General features: G+C 37.4%; 1 protein-coding gene across 1 annotated transcript in view; it reads right to left on the bottom strand.

The window, feature by feature from the left end:
- aff2 (AF4/FMR2 family, member 2) overlaps positions 1-14372 on the bottom strand; it is a gene marked incomplete at its 3' end in the record, with an annotated part of 322371 nt that overhangs the window by 93771 nt on the left and 214228 nt on the right. The window lies entirely within an intron of this gene.

Below are 14372 nucleotides of genomic sequence, written 5' to 3'. Positions count from 1 at the left end.
TTTTCCGAGTAGTGTTTCTGCTAACGGATGATTTGCAGGTAGAGTTCATTTATATGTTCAACTTTATCTCTTCTGTAGATATAAAGCACAGAAAAACTTTGATCTCAGATCAGTCCAGAAGAGAATAAACATGGACAAAGAATAACAGAATAAAGAGAAAGAGGTTTCCATGAATCAGACTGACTGATTGTGAGAAGCCTTAGAGCCTCCCCATCTTACTGCTTGCCATGTTTCACTCAACACGTGACGAGTGTTGCCTTATTAGAAGACGTTATACTGACACAAACAATTCAAATATCTTATAGTAGGCTTTACAACTATAAACACAAGGATGTTGACAAGACATACGATTTTATTATTTTATTTTTTAAATCTTTTTTAGCCATCTGGAAGTCAATCTCTCAAGAAAAAAATAAATTAGATGTATTTATAAAATCCATTAGATCTCTTATGTATATGTATTATGTATATGTCAACATGTCCTCCAACCAATACGCTTATATAGGTTATTTGTCACTTTCCTGAAATACGACCCATAGGAACGTTTACTAAAGTTGTGCCCTGTCGACAACAGGACGCTTTCATTTTAATGCTTTGTTTCCTTTTATTTGCGTCATATTTTGGGTTTTGCGTAGCTCAATTGATAGAGCATTGCAAAATACAACCTCATGTGATCATGCAATCGTGGGTCCGATCCCAGGGAACACATGTGCTCATAAAGTGTATCTGCACTTTAAATCACTGGGTAGGTTAAGGGGTGGTTGTAGTTGCTAAATGGAAATATGACAAATGGTGATAAAAAGTCCACACATTGCATTTAAATGAACACACATTTTGATTGGTAACGACAGTAATACGTCATTTCATGAGGACAGACGTAACACGACACTGTCATTATTTTTATGCCAGCTAGAGGGCGCATGACTTTAAAACGTAAATAAAGGTTGTAATAAGGTGCTTGAAAAACAACCTATAGAGTGAGTCTTTTTGTTTTTTGTTTTTTGGAGGACAGTCTTGCATATGTATATGTATATATATATGTATATGTATATGTATATGTATATGTATATATTCACCCTGCAAATCTAATAAGGGAACACCACATGTGGAAAAAAGCTTAGAGTTTTTTTGCAAGAAGGTAAAACCCCACCACACTGTGAACTCCAGAACATTCCAGTACTTTTCAATGATGTTTAGGTGTGGTGGCTTATGAAATCACTTGATTTCACCGTGGTGTAATTCTAGGAATAAGGGAACACCACAAGGAAAATAAATATAGATTCTTTCTTTGCGAAATGAAGGTGGTGGGAACTCAAGAAATTTCCATTAAGCTTTAAGGAACATCACAAGATATTTGGATATTGGGTGTACACTGAAAAAGTGTACTTATTTTTTCTTTTTGCATGCAGATTCTTGCAATTTCAGAGAAAGGTTATAATTTAATGAAATATCAAAAGGATAAACAATGCAGATTTATTTTCACAGCCTTCCAAGGGTGCCAATATTAGTGGAAGGCACTGTATATAATAGACATAATATGGTACCCACTCAAACAAAGAGATTTCAATATTTGGTACACAATACTCAATAACGGTAACATTCGTTGGATCCTATTTGAGTGTGAATGTGTCATTTTGAGTAGAAAATGAACTCCAAATGTCACAAAACAGCAAGTTACTAAACCTAACAACAAAATCAATGATAAAACAGTGTAAATACAGCTGGAAAACAGTGAACAATGCAACCTTATTAATTAGTCATGCCCCAGTGCATGATGGGAACACCAGTATCAGAAAGTTGAGGTTTTACGTTTAATTCTTTTTATAACGTTGATATTTACAATATCAATATAGCTTAAATTGAGTAATAATATAGTAGCTTGAACTAACTTATTCAGGTAGAAATTACATTTGTTTTTTTCTTTAGTATTTACTCCACCACAGAATCATTTTTATACCAAGGCATTTCTTGTTCACTACTGTGTAAGTCCAGACAGGGCAATTATCAGGTAATTTGACTCTCATGAGATGTCCGTGCTCTAACATGTCTTACAATTACAGTCAAACACTGTGTGTTGACGTCCTAATGTAAATCTGTCCAGATCTAGATTTACTTTATTTGTATATCAATATAAATGGCAGGTGATTTATTGGTGGAAAATGAGCTAAATAGATATAATGGCTAAAGCCTCAGCGCAAATAGTGTTGACAGCAGCTGGAGGAAAACCTTCCATTGCACATCATTGAGGAAGCATGATCTGCTGTACAATAGCAGTCCCATGGAATAGATATACACTATATTGCCAAAAGTTTTGGGACGCCTGCCTTTACATGCACTTGAACTTTAATGACATCCCATTCTTAATCCGTAGGGTTTAAAGGTGCCCTAGAATGAAAAATTGAATGAACCTTGGTGTAGTTGAATAACAAGAGTTCAGTATATGGACATCACATACCATGAGTCTCAAACACCATTGCTTCCTCCTTCATATGTAAATATTGTGCGTGAAAAACACCACGGAAAAATAGGTGAATCTCAACTTAACACCGACTGTTACGCAACAGTCGGGATCATTAATATGTACGCCCCCAACATTTACATGTTCAAAGCCAGGCGGAACTGCACAGCCGAATCATCGGAAGTTCTGCAGGTATTGTATTGTGAATAAACAAGTGTCATCATGGAATTAAATGTTATGTTCCAGGCTGTGCAGGGGATGTGAGGACCTTTCATACCCTTCCCACAGAACAAAATTGCCAACAGGCATCAAATACTTATGCCATGCACTCAAATGCAAATTAATTACTTAAAAATCATACAATGTGATTTTCTGGATTTTTGAAGTTGAAGAGTACCTATGATAAAAATGACAGACTTCTACATGCTTTGTAAGTGGGCAAACCTGCAAAATCGGCAGTGTATCAAATACTTGTTCTCCCCACTGTATAAGGTTGGATGCATAATCTCTCAATTGTCATGACGGACACTATAGATGTGTTTCTGTCAATGAAGCTACTGAAATTAGCCGCGCAGTGAAACAGAGCAGAACTCTACATTAATATTCATGACCCTTCCAAATAAGGCAAAAACAGACCATTTCATTCTAGGGACAATTTCTAGGGTTGTAAATGGACCTGTAAAACCGTATCTGGACAATTTTTGCCCTTAAATAAGTCACATACCCTCTATGTAGATATCAGAGAACAATTTAAAATATTGTTTCAACACATTCTAGGGCACCTTTAATATGGAGTTGGCCCACCCTTTGCAGCCATAACAGCTTCAACTCTTCTGGGAATTTTTGACCATTCTTCTAGAAGCACATTTGTTAGATCAGGCACTGATCTTGGATGAGAAGGCCTGTCTCGCTGTCTCCGCTCTAATTCATTCCAAAGGTGTTCTATCCACACCAAACACGCTCATCCATTTCTTTATGGTCCTTGCTTTGTGCACTGGTGCGCAGTCATGTTGGAACAGGAAGGGGCCATTCCCAAACTGCTCCAACAATTTGGGAGCATGAAATTGTCCAAAATGTCTTGATATGCTGAAGCATTAAGAGTTCATTTCACTGGAACTAAGGGTCCAAGCCAACCCCTGAAAAACAACCCCCACACCATAATCCCCCCTCCACCAAACTTTACTCTTGGCAAAATACAGTCAGTCAGGTACCTCCAGGCCACCGCCAAACCCAGACTCGTCCATTGGATTGCCAGATGCATCTGCTCGGCCTTAGAAACCCATTCCATGAAGCTCTCTACGCACCGTCCTTGAGCTAATCTGAAGGCCACATGAAGTTTGGAGGTCTGTAGCTATTGACTCTGCAGAAAGTTGGTGACTTCTGCGCACTTTGCGCCTCAGCATGCACTGACCCTGCTCTGTGATTTTATGTGTTGCTGTTGTTCCCAATTGCTTCCACTTTGTTATAATACCACTAACAGTTGACTGTGGAATATTTAGTAGTGAGGAAATTTCATGAATGGACTTATTGCACAGGTGGCAAGCTATCACGGTACCACACTTGAATTCTTTCACAAATGTTTGTAGAAGCATCTGCATGCCTAGGTGCTTAATTTTATACATCTGTGGCCATGGAACTGATTTGAACACTTGAATTCAATGATTTGGAGGGGTGTCCCAATACTTTTGGTAATAGAGTAGTTTTGTTGAGGATGTCTAAGAGCTTGATTCTTTCTGCTTTGCCTGCATAGATTTTACTGCCCCATACATACTGTAAGAGCACAAACTAGTTATAATTCACAACAATGTGCTCTCACTCAAATACACAGACCGCTTAAAAAAAACATCTAGGGAATTATTCTAAATGAACAGCAGGTTATTAAAGTAAAACCAAGGCCAAGAAAAACAAGAATCCAGAGACACCCTCTAAACTTTATAACCGTTAGTACATGAAAAGAAAAAAAAAAGCTGGTGGGTTTTCTCACAGTGTCACCACTCATTACCGTACAGTTTCAATGGGTTTGAAGGACCCGAAATGCTATGAACCAAATCTGTTCCAGAATTCTGGTGTACATTTCAGCCATGTGCTTAATTCTCAATGTTTCTGATGTTTCCCCCCACATCACCAATCTGTTCTCATATTCCTACTTCCCCAGTGTGTTACTAAGAAACCATTGGAGCTTCGAAAAAGTTCATACAGTTTATCCAAGTTTAGGGTAAAATTAAAAACCGACACAAACCACATTCACACATTTCAGACTCGCTGTGGCCTTAGAAACAAAGAATGTGTTCCACATGACAATGTGAGAAATGGTTAACTAAAATACCCCCATTTGAAATAAAAATGTAATGTGCACAGGCAAAAACTCAAGGTAAAATTTCAAACCAAGGTCAGATTGGCATGTCTTTGTCACCCTTTTCAGTTTCAAAGATATGCAGAGCAGACAGATGTTTTGGAGGGCAGAGCGGGCACCCGTAGAGAGCGGGTCGTGTAGTTTGCAGTAGCAGACCTGTGCCACATCACTGCTGGGCTCTGGACGGGGTCTCATGGGTCGGCTCTGGGCAGTATGCCAGCTATGCTCCCCTAATTGTGAGAGTGGAACACTCGCTGGTCATTACTAAAATTCAGCGTGTTGCGCAGAGGAAACCTGCAAATTGTGAGGCACCTGCTACTTGTCTCCATAGCTGCCTGCCAGCTTCCTGATGACTAATGTGAAATTCCAGGGAGATTCAAGTGCATTGACAGAAATGACAATTATGATCACAAAACCCCTGTAGCGATGTTCAATTCAATTCCAACTTTGTGTAGATTACATTTAACAATTATTTAAAAGATGAAGGTCTAGACACCAGTGAGCAACAACAAGACGACAGTAGCATTAATGATCTCCCTGAGAATAAGAATGTACCTCAATTAAACCTCTTGTGCCTTTACAGTTATTGAAATTTCAATGATGTCTTGGGTTATAAGTCTGATAGAATAAAAGTATAGAAAAATAAAAGAGTCACATTCAGTTTTCCTGACTTCTGCAATAATTCCAAGAGATGTAGGGCTCTTGTGGGTAACTTTGCTTTGACTCTTTTGTCCCATTCCTTATAACTTCAGGGATTGAAACCTGAAGATCTGTCAAGTCTTTCACATTCATTGCAATCCAAATCCAGACAAGATTGAGGTGTTTGTGGTCATCATCTCACTGAAAAATAAAGCAACAACCACATTTGATTTTTTTATCAGGGGTGTCCAATCCTGCACCTGTCGTGTCCAATCCTAATTAAACCAACATGTTCTCATTCCCAACTCGTCACAAGACCCCTTGTTTTACTCTAGCTTAATGCATTTTTTTTACGGAGTGCCTATTCACACCAAGTGCAAATAGCGTGCCTTGTTGGCAAATGCTATTCGCACTAACTCTGCCTAACAATGCCTGGTTGGGCCAAACAAGATTTTAAAAAGCGCTTGAACTTTGATGTCTTCAGTGGTGCAATCAGTAAAGCGTATGGCTAATGGATTTTGATTTTGACGCGATTGGGTTCGAATCCGCCTTTTGCAGAATTTGTTCTTATCTCTTTTCTCATCACAAATCACACCAGAAATGCATTTACTTTCAATAAAAATTAAGAAAATTTTCTAAATGTGAAAAAGTGCCTAACGAAATGTTTAATAATAATAATAAAAGCATTTATTGGGTAGGGTTAGGGGTAGGTGTAGGGAGGGCTTTTATTGTCCTATTAAGGCGGAATCCATGTAATAATTTTAATAAATATAATCTTTACACTCTATGTTATTATTACATCCTGTTAATGTACAACAATACTGAGGTGCAAATAGTATGTATCTGTCAAAATAAAGTATAAATTACATGTAATTACTATTTACACATATTGCAAATAACTACTTTTATATGGTGTAAATAGAATATATCAACTTAGTATGCTATTTCACTTAGTAAATAGCATCTACAGCTATTTGCACTTAGTGTAAATATCATCTATCACTAAGAAAATATGCTATTTTCACTGAGTGTAAATAGAATCTAGTTGCTATTAACACTTGGTGTAAATAGCATCTATCGCTATTTGCACTTGGTGTAAGTAGCATCTATTGCTATTTGCACTTAGTGCCGCTGCCATTTCTTTATCAACACTTGAATGTAAGTTTAATAAAAAAGCAACATTTTGGGCTGTTGAGTTTTCAAAAATTCAAAAATTGTCGCCAGAAGAAGTGTTATGTCTGCTTTGATTGTGAAAGGGCTTTGGCTCTCGTGTGTCTCATGACGGATTGAGTCATGCTAAAGTTCTGGTGTTTTTTAAATTAAATTTGACTGGGTATGTTCATGGAGTGGGATCATTTTCAGTCATTAAAGGGGTGGTTGATTATGATTTCACTTTTTTAACTTTAGTTAGTGTGTAATGTTGCTGTTTGAGCATAAACAACATCTAAAAAGTTGCGACGCTCAAAGTTCAAAGCAAAGGGAGATATTTCCTCTTAAAGAAATCGCTTTTTAAGTACTACAACAAATGGGTGGTAGGGACTACAACAAGCTTATCAACGGGTTAGTGACATCACTAACCCTTACATTTACATAAACCCCGCCCCCGGGAACACGCAACAAACGGCATGTTGAGAATAGGAAGTTGTTGTAGTAGAGCACATTTGGGAGTCTGCTCAAGCTATCGCATCCGTCTTTTCACATTTATTGCAATACAATACGTAACACAAATGCAATAGCTTGTCATAAAAGCAAGACGACAACATAAGTTATAATTGTAAATAAAACTAAATTATACAGTGCATCCAGAAAGTATTCACAGCGCTTCACTTTTTCCTCATTTTGTTATGTTACAGCCTTATTCCAAAATGGGTTAAATTCATTATTTTCCTCAAAATTCTACAAACAACACCCCATAATGACAACATGAAAGAAGTTTGTTTGAAATCTTTGCAAATTTATTAAAAATTAAAAACGGGGAAAAAAATCACATGTACATAAGCATTCACAGCCTTTTCCATGACACCCATAAATGAGATCAGGTGCATCCAGTTTCCACTGATCATCCTTGAGATGTTTCTTCAACTTGATTGGAGTCCACCTATGGTAAATTCAGTTAACTGGACATGATTTGGAAAGGCACACACCTTTCTATAAAAGGTCCCACGGTTATGACAGAGCACAAACCAAGCCATGACGTCCAAGGATGTCTGTAGACCTCCGAGACAGGATTGTATCGAGGCAAAAAGGGTACAGAAACATTCCTGCAGCATTGAAGGTCCCAGTGAGCACAGTTTTGAACCACCGGGACTCCTCCGAGAGCTGGCGGTCTGGCCAAACTGAGCAATCGGGGGAGAAGGGACTTTCTCTGTGGAGAGAGGAGAACCTTCCAGAAGAACAATAATCTCTCCGGCACTCCACCAATCAGATGTTTTTCTGTGGCAGGAACTGGAAGACTAGTCAGGATCGAGGGAAAGATGAATGCAGAAATGTACAGAGACATTCTTGATGAAAACCTGATCCAGAGCGCTCTGGACCTCAGACTGGGACGAAGGTTCATCTTCCAACAGGACAATGACCCTAAGCACACAGCCAAGATAACAAAGGAGTTGCTACGGGACAACTCTGTGAATGTCTTTGAGTGGCCCAGCCAGAGCCCAGACTTGAACCCAATTGAACATCTCTGGAGAGATCTGAAAATGGATGTGCACCGACGCTCCCCATCCAATCTGAAGGAGCTTGAGAGGTCCTGCAAAGAAGAATGGGAGAAACTGCCCAAAAATAGGTGTGCCAAGCTTGCATACTCAAAAAGACTTCTGCAATTGGTGCCAAAGGTGCTTCAACAAAGTATTGAGCAAAGGCTGTGATACTTATGTACATGTGCTTTTTTTTCTTCATTTTTTATTTGTAATAAATTGGCAAAGATTCCAAACAAATTTCTTTCACGTTGTCATTATTGGGTGTTGTTTGTAGAATTGAGGAAAATAATGAATTTAATCCATTTTGGAATAAGGATTTAACAAGTGAAAAAGTGAAGCGCTGTGAATACTTTTCGGATGCACGGTACCCTTCTATCGTCATGCAGAATATATTATCTGGCCCTGAAGGCATCTTACAACAGTTACCACACGAGCGATTTATAGATTATCATGACAGAATATGCTAATCGATGACTTGAAGATAGTTAACTCCACATCAGCTACATAAATTCATCAACTAACCATTCAGAAACGCCCTGTTGCATTCGACATTTATTTTTTTCTTCTCGAGTCTCTCCATCATTGTCCGGTTTGAACATAAAAGGCTGAACAGTTTCTGACATTTTCATTGTGTAACTGCATGAGGTAATCAGAGCTGCTAACATGAGCTCTTGAAGCTCCACCCTATTTTAGAAAGGGGCCCGGGAGCAGCAGCTCATTTGCATTTAAAGGGACAAACACAAAAAAATTCACATTTTTGCTGACCCTCAAAAAGTGACAATTTTAACATGCTATGAAAATTATCTGTGGGGTATTTGGAGCTAAAACTTCACATACACACTCTGTGGACATCAAATACTTATTTTACATCTTGTGAAATGGGGCATTATAGGACCCTTTTAAAACCTTAAGGCATGGCCATATGGTTAGAGAGTCAGACTGGTAGACTGGTAACCACAGGTTACGAGTTAAATTCTCAATACCGGCAGGAAATGACTTGAGCATATATACTGTTTTTTGGTCAGTGTTTGCAATAATTACATGACATACTTTTATTTGCCTGTTACGAGTTTTATATTGTTGATAAGTGTTTAGGGGTGGGGTTACATGCTCCAAAATATCCATGAAAGTATAAATATTTATAAAATCATTTCTACTTTAACAAATCCAGCAACAAGGTCTTCCTCAAAAGCACTCATCTTAACAGCCTAGGAACTTGCATGCAACTTCATTTTCTGGTAGATTAATTTACGCATATTGATTTGTGCGTGGTGCATCAGGCGATCAGAGAACAGTCCGTGAGCTTGCCATCCAAAAACACTTTCAGGCTGAAGTTTGCCTGTAACAAATCCATGCCCTGACCTTCTTCTCGACACCGTGACACCATTCACCAGGACAGCTTATCACCTAAAGATGGTATACTGATCCAGTTCTTCTGGGCCGGACTTTGCCATTTCACTGAGTCACACACCTCTATAATAAACCCTCACTCCCCCCTGTTTCCCCACACCTTCTCCCGCCCCATAACTACTATTATTAGACGCGGCTCTGGTTATTTTTTTATAGCGACCACCGTAGGTGCCAAATTGCCATTTAAGAGTGTCCCTCTGGGTTCTCTCTTCTTGTTGTTATTTGATGGTGACAGGCTCCTTTGTTAAGGAGAGCTTTCCCTTAGCCCACTTAGCTTAGCGCTTTGACAGCTCCACAATAGAAGCCTTTTCTCCAGCGAGCTGCCAGGCGACCAGATGTGGGGGGAGGAGGGGAAGCACTCTTGAGAGGAATCGTGTGTGTGGGTAATGACAGGGTGGGCGACTGTCACCCTTGTACTACATGTCAACATTGACATGCTGGAATTAATATTCAGAGGTGAACAGGGAACAGGGTTTTGATCTAGAAAAGCTAAGAGTATATACGTATGAATATTGCTAACAGAGGGCAATAAATGTAAGTTTATGACAGGATTTTATATTGAGTTTGAGGGCAGTATAGCTCTTAATAGAACAATAAACAAAAATCTCTCCCCTTACACGAACAATGACCCCTATCTGTTAGCTTTACAGCGCTGCACCTTGTTTAAAGTGCTAAACTGTTAACGCACTGAGGGTGAAGCACAAAAAGGGGGATTTCTTCATTTACACATGCTCCAGCATATTTGCGGTTCCTTTCCAAAGCCTGATAGAAGAACATTTCCATCACTTCCTGAGGTCCCTGAGAAACCCTGCTTCTGGTAAAGCTGTTACTGTAGCCCCTTTGGAAATGAATCCAGGTCTTATAAAATAATCAGTTTCAATCACAGGCAAGTACATGAAAATGCACTTGGACTTGCTTGGCAGTAAATAAACACATAGTGTTTTTTTTTCTTTTTTCTGGGAAGACGAGAGCACGCCGGCATTGCCCTGAGACTCAGCAGCGCTCCAGTTCTGTCAACACTATGCACATCTCGAAAGCAACTCAAGAGAGAAGGTCTCCAGCGCTGCTACTGCTACCCAACTGCCACATACATCCACGCCAACTCTCACTTGCAAAAAGTACCATGGAATACCATTGTTTACAAAGGCACCCTGATAATATCACGGTCTATAAGACCAACAGTAGTATTCTTTAAAGTACTTAAGAGTACTATGCAAACTATGAAATAATAGTCATTCAGTACCAGTAAACATCCAGTACCATGGTTTTACCATCTGATACTATCAGAGTGCTGACATAGTACTTTTGTAAAGGCTGTTTATGTTTAAGGGCATGTCAGTCGACCCGATGTCACCAAACCTAACATGCACAATGACTGACAGACTAAAAGAGCGTTTTAAAAAAGCTACACGCCTGACTCTTTTTGACATTTACAAAACTCAGATATTTCTCAAGACACCTTCAGTGATATCTGTCAGGCAGTAGGGGCAAGTACATAGTAAGTAAATGAATGAATGACTGAATTCAATAATTGTCCCCATTAATGAGTGAATACATTAATGAATGAATAAATAAATGTTAAAGAGTTTAAATAAATAAATAAATATTCCATAGTTATCAACAATGCATAAATAAATGTATAAATGTTAAACGTTTTAAATAAATAAACAATTGCAATTATACACAGTTTCCCTCACAATAAATAAATAAATAAACAAACAAATAAATAAATACATAAATAAATCAATAAATGTTATTAAGCTTTAAATAAATACATAAATAAGTGCAATTTTCCATAATTTTGTACACAAACAAACAAACAAATAAATACACACATAAATAAATGAATGAATGAATAATAAAAAATAAAACAATATGAATGAATGAATGAATGAATGAATGAATGAATGAATGAATGAATGAATGAATGAATGTTATTGAGTTTTAAATAAATACATAAATAAATGCAATTTTCCATAATTTTGTACACAAACAAACAAATAAATAAATAAATAAATCTGCACCCAAAGTAAAAGTAGCGTACACAAATAATAATAAAAATAGTAATTACTACACAGATGACTCAGAATTAATTCAAAAGATGACTGTCATCTTGGCTGCCGAAGAAACAGTCTTCACTGTTGGACTGCAAACACTGAATGAAACACACTGAGATGAAACAGGCAACAACAAAAAAAAAACACGTCGGGAGTGGAAAAGCACACATAGCAGTGGGAAGTGCAAAGGCATCACCCCTCTCCTCCTGTCCTCCACCCTATAGGAAAACTTTGATTAAGGAGCCCCTGATGGACGAGTGGCTGCTTCAGAGGGCTGTTTCTATCTCCAGCCTGTCCCATTCATCCTCACACAACCTCCCCTGTTCTGTCTCGCTCTGTCCAGAGGGTTATTTACCTTGGCCCGCAGCCACTTCCGACTCCGATTCTGAGCTGACTGGAGTGTCACATCAAGAGTCTATGTTAATGTTTGTGATGAAAAAGCACCTCCCCCACCTCGCGTCTGGGTTCCCTCTCTTTTCTCCTCAAGAGCAGGGATTCTGTTGTCTGTGTTTATCTTCACCGCTGAGGGAATGTCATAGTCTTTCAGAAGTGCTGTCTAAAAGGGATAAAAGAAAGTCCTTGCATGCTGTGAATTCAAATGTCTGCTTGGACATGAAGACATCAGGAGTGTTTTATATGGAGAGGAAAAAAAAAATGTGTCTTATGGTGCTTTGTTCAATCCAGTTAACTATATGTCACATCATCAATAATAACGCATGTGGCCATCCAACAGTGTATTGCTCAAAAGTAGTTCTTACACATTTCAATTAGATTGAGTGCATTAATTATTCATTCACAATTAGCTCAGCAGGTTTCATTTTAATTTTGACTATGTATCAGATGCTTTTGTGAAAAACACAAATCTGAAAATCAGATAATTTGTTCCGATAATTTGGTCTTGGAAGAAGAAATAAAATGTTTGAGATTGTATTAACTTAGAGGACCTGTTGTGACATGTTTGATTTATATTATATTATATTATATAATATTATATTATATTATATTATATTATATTATATTATATTATATTATATTATATTATATTATATTATATTATATTAATTATATTATATGATATATTATATTAAATTAGGCCTATGCTATGTTATGTTATGTTATGTTATGTTATGTTATGTTATGTTATGTTATGTTATTTTATGTTATTTTATGTTATGTTATGTTATGTTATTTTATGTTATGTTATATTATATTATGTTGTTATACTATATTATATTAATTATATATATTATTATTATTATTATTATTATTATATAATTTTTCTGATGCCAAAGTCTCTTTTGCTCATGAAGGCTGCATTTATTTGATCAAGTAAATACAGTAAAAACAGTAATATTGCGAAGTATTATTACAATTTAAAATAGTTTTCTAAGTTTCTGTATTTTAAAATGTAATTTATTCCTGTGATGCAAAGTTAAATATCCAACATCATTACTCGAGTCTTCAGTATCACATGATCCTTTAGAAATAATTATAATATGCTGATTTGCTGCTCAATAAACATTTATTATCATTATCAATGTTGAAAACAGTTAGGCTTAATGTTTTTTCTGAAAACTGGGATACAATTTTGCAGGAATTTTTGAAAGAGTTCAAAAGAACAGCATTTATTTGAAATTGAAATATTTGTTAACGTTGTGAATGTGTTTACTTTTCACATTTTTGGTCAATTTAATGCGTTCCTGCTCAATACAAGACGGAACAGAATTTTTTTTAACCCAAACATTAATGAGATTTCACAAGTGATTTTCTCATATATAGAAAGGTTTACACAGAGCTCGTCCTCTTCTTTGTCTAAGAATGCTTGCCACAGTGCTGTTTGATCTCTCTGCAGATTTGAGGCTGTCTGACTTTGAGGTTGAAGCAGTTTAGAGCATTTTGGCATCATTAGAAACCAAAGCTGAAGACCATCCGCAACCATTTCCATCAAGAAGAGAGCACTTACCACTCTCCTATGCCCTTCCTTCTGATGACTAATTAAGCCTAATCAATTACAGTTTGATGACTCCCTGAGTTGACTTCATGTGAGATGAATGCTGTATAATGTGTGAGTTTAATCAGACAGGTTTTTGTGTACTGTGTGACAAAGAGCTATGGATGAAAATGCTATCTCTAGATACCAGAGGTGGGTAGAAACGAAGTACATTTACTTTGTTACATCTACTTGAGTTGGGGAAATTTGTATTTATGTTGGGCGACGTTCCTCTCGTTACTATAGTTTATAGTACTGATTTGTATAGGTTCGCAAATCAGTTTGAATGATTTGTTCAGTTCAGTTCAATCTTCTGAAGCGGTTTCCCACTCGGAGCATTGGACGAAGTGGCAGTCAACCAATTAAAATTAAATCTGCAAATGCATCCTATTGTTTGCCAGTGATGAAGATGTTTATTAGTTGAACTGCGTGTGCTGTCTGTGATTCCACAGGTAGGCCTATAGATTCGATTCCAATTCACACAGCTAATACATTTTACAACCAGAGAATTTAGCCACGATTACACCACTAAAAGGTACGTAGCATTTCTTTAACCGTTTTTTGGACATACAGTATATCTTAATTTATACATTAAATAAGCTACCGTTGTTCACAGAGTATGAAATTATCACACGCCGTATTGCGCAGCGGGACCTGATCATCTTGGAAACAAACGCCTTTGCTTAGACACAGTTAACCAGTTTACACGTGCCTGCAGAAATACACATTTGATTACATTTTGGAGAACAGACGAAAGAGGGTCTGTCAA

This window comes from Gobio gobio (genome assembly GCF_949357685.1).
Source record: "Gobio gobio genome assembly, chromosome: 16".
NCBI lineage: Eukaryota > Metazoa > Chordata > Actinopteri > Cypriniformes > Gobionidae > Gobio > Gobio gobio.
Note: the sequence above shows the minus strand (reverse complement) of the source record. Positions and strands in the feature narration are given on the sequence as shown.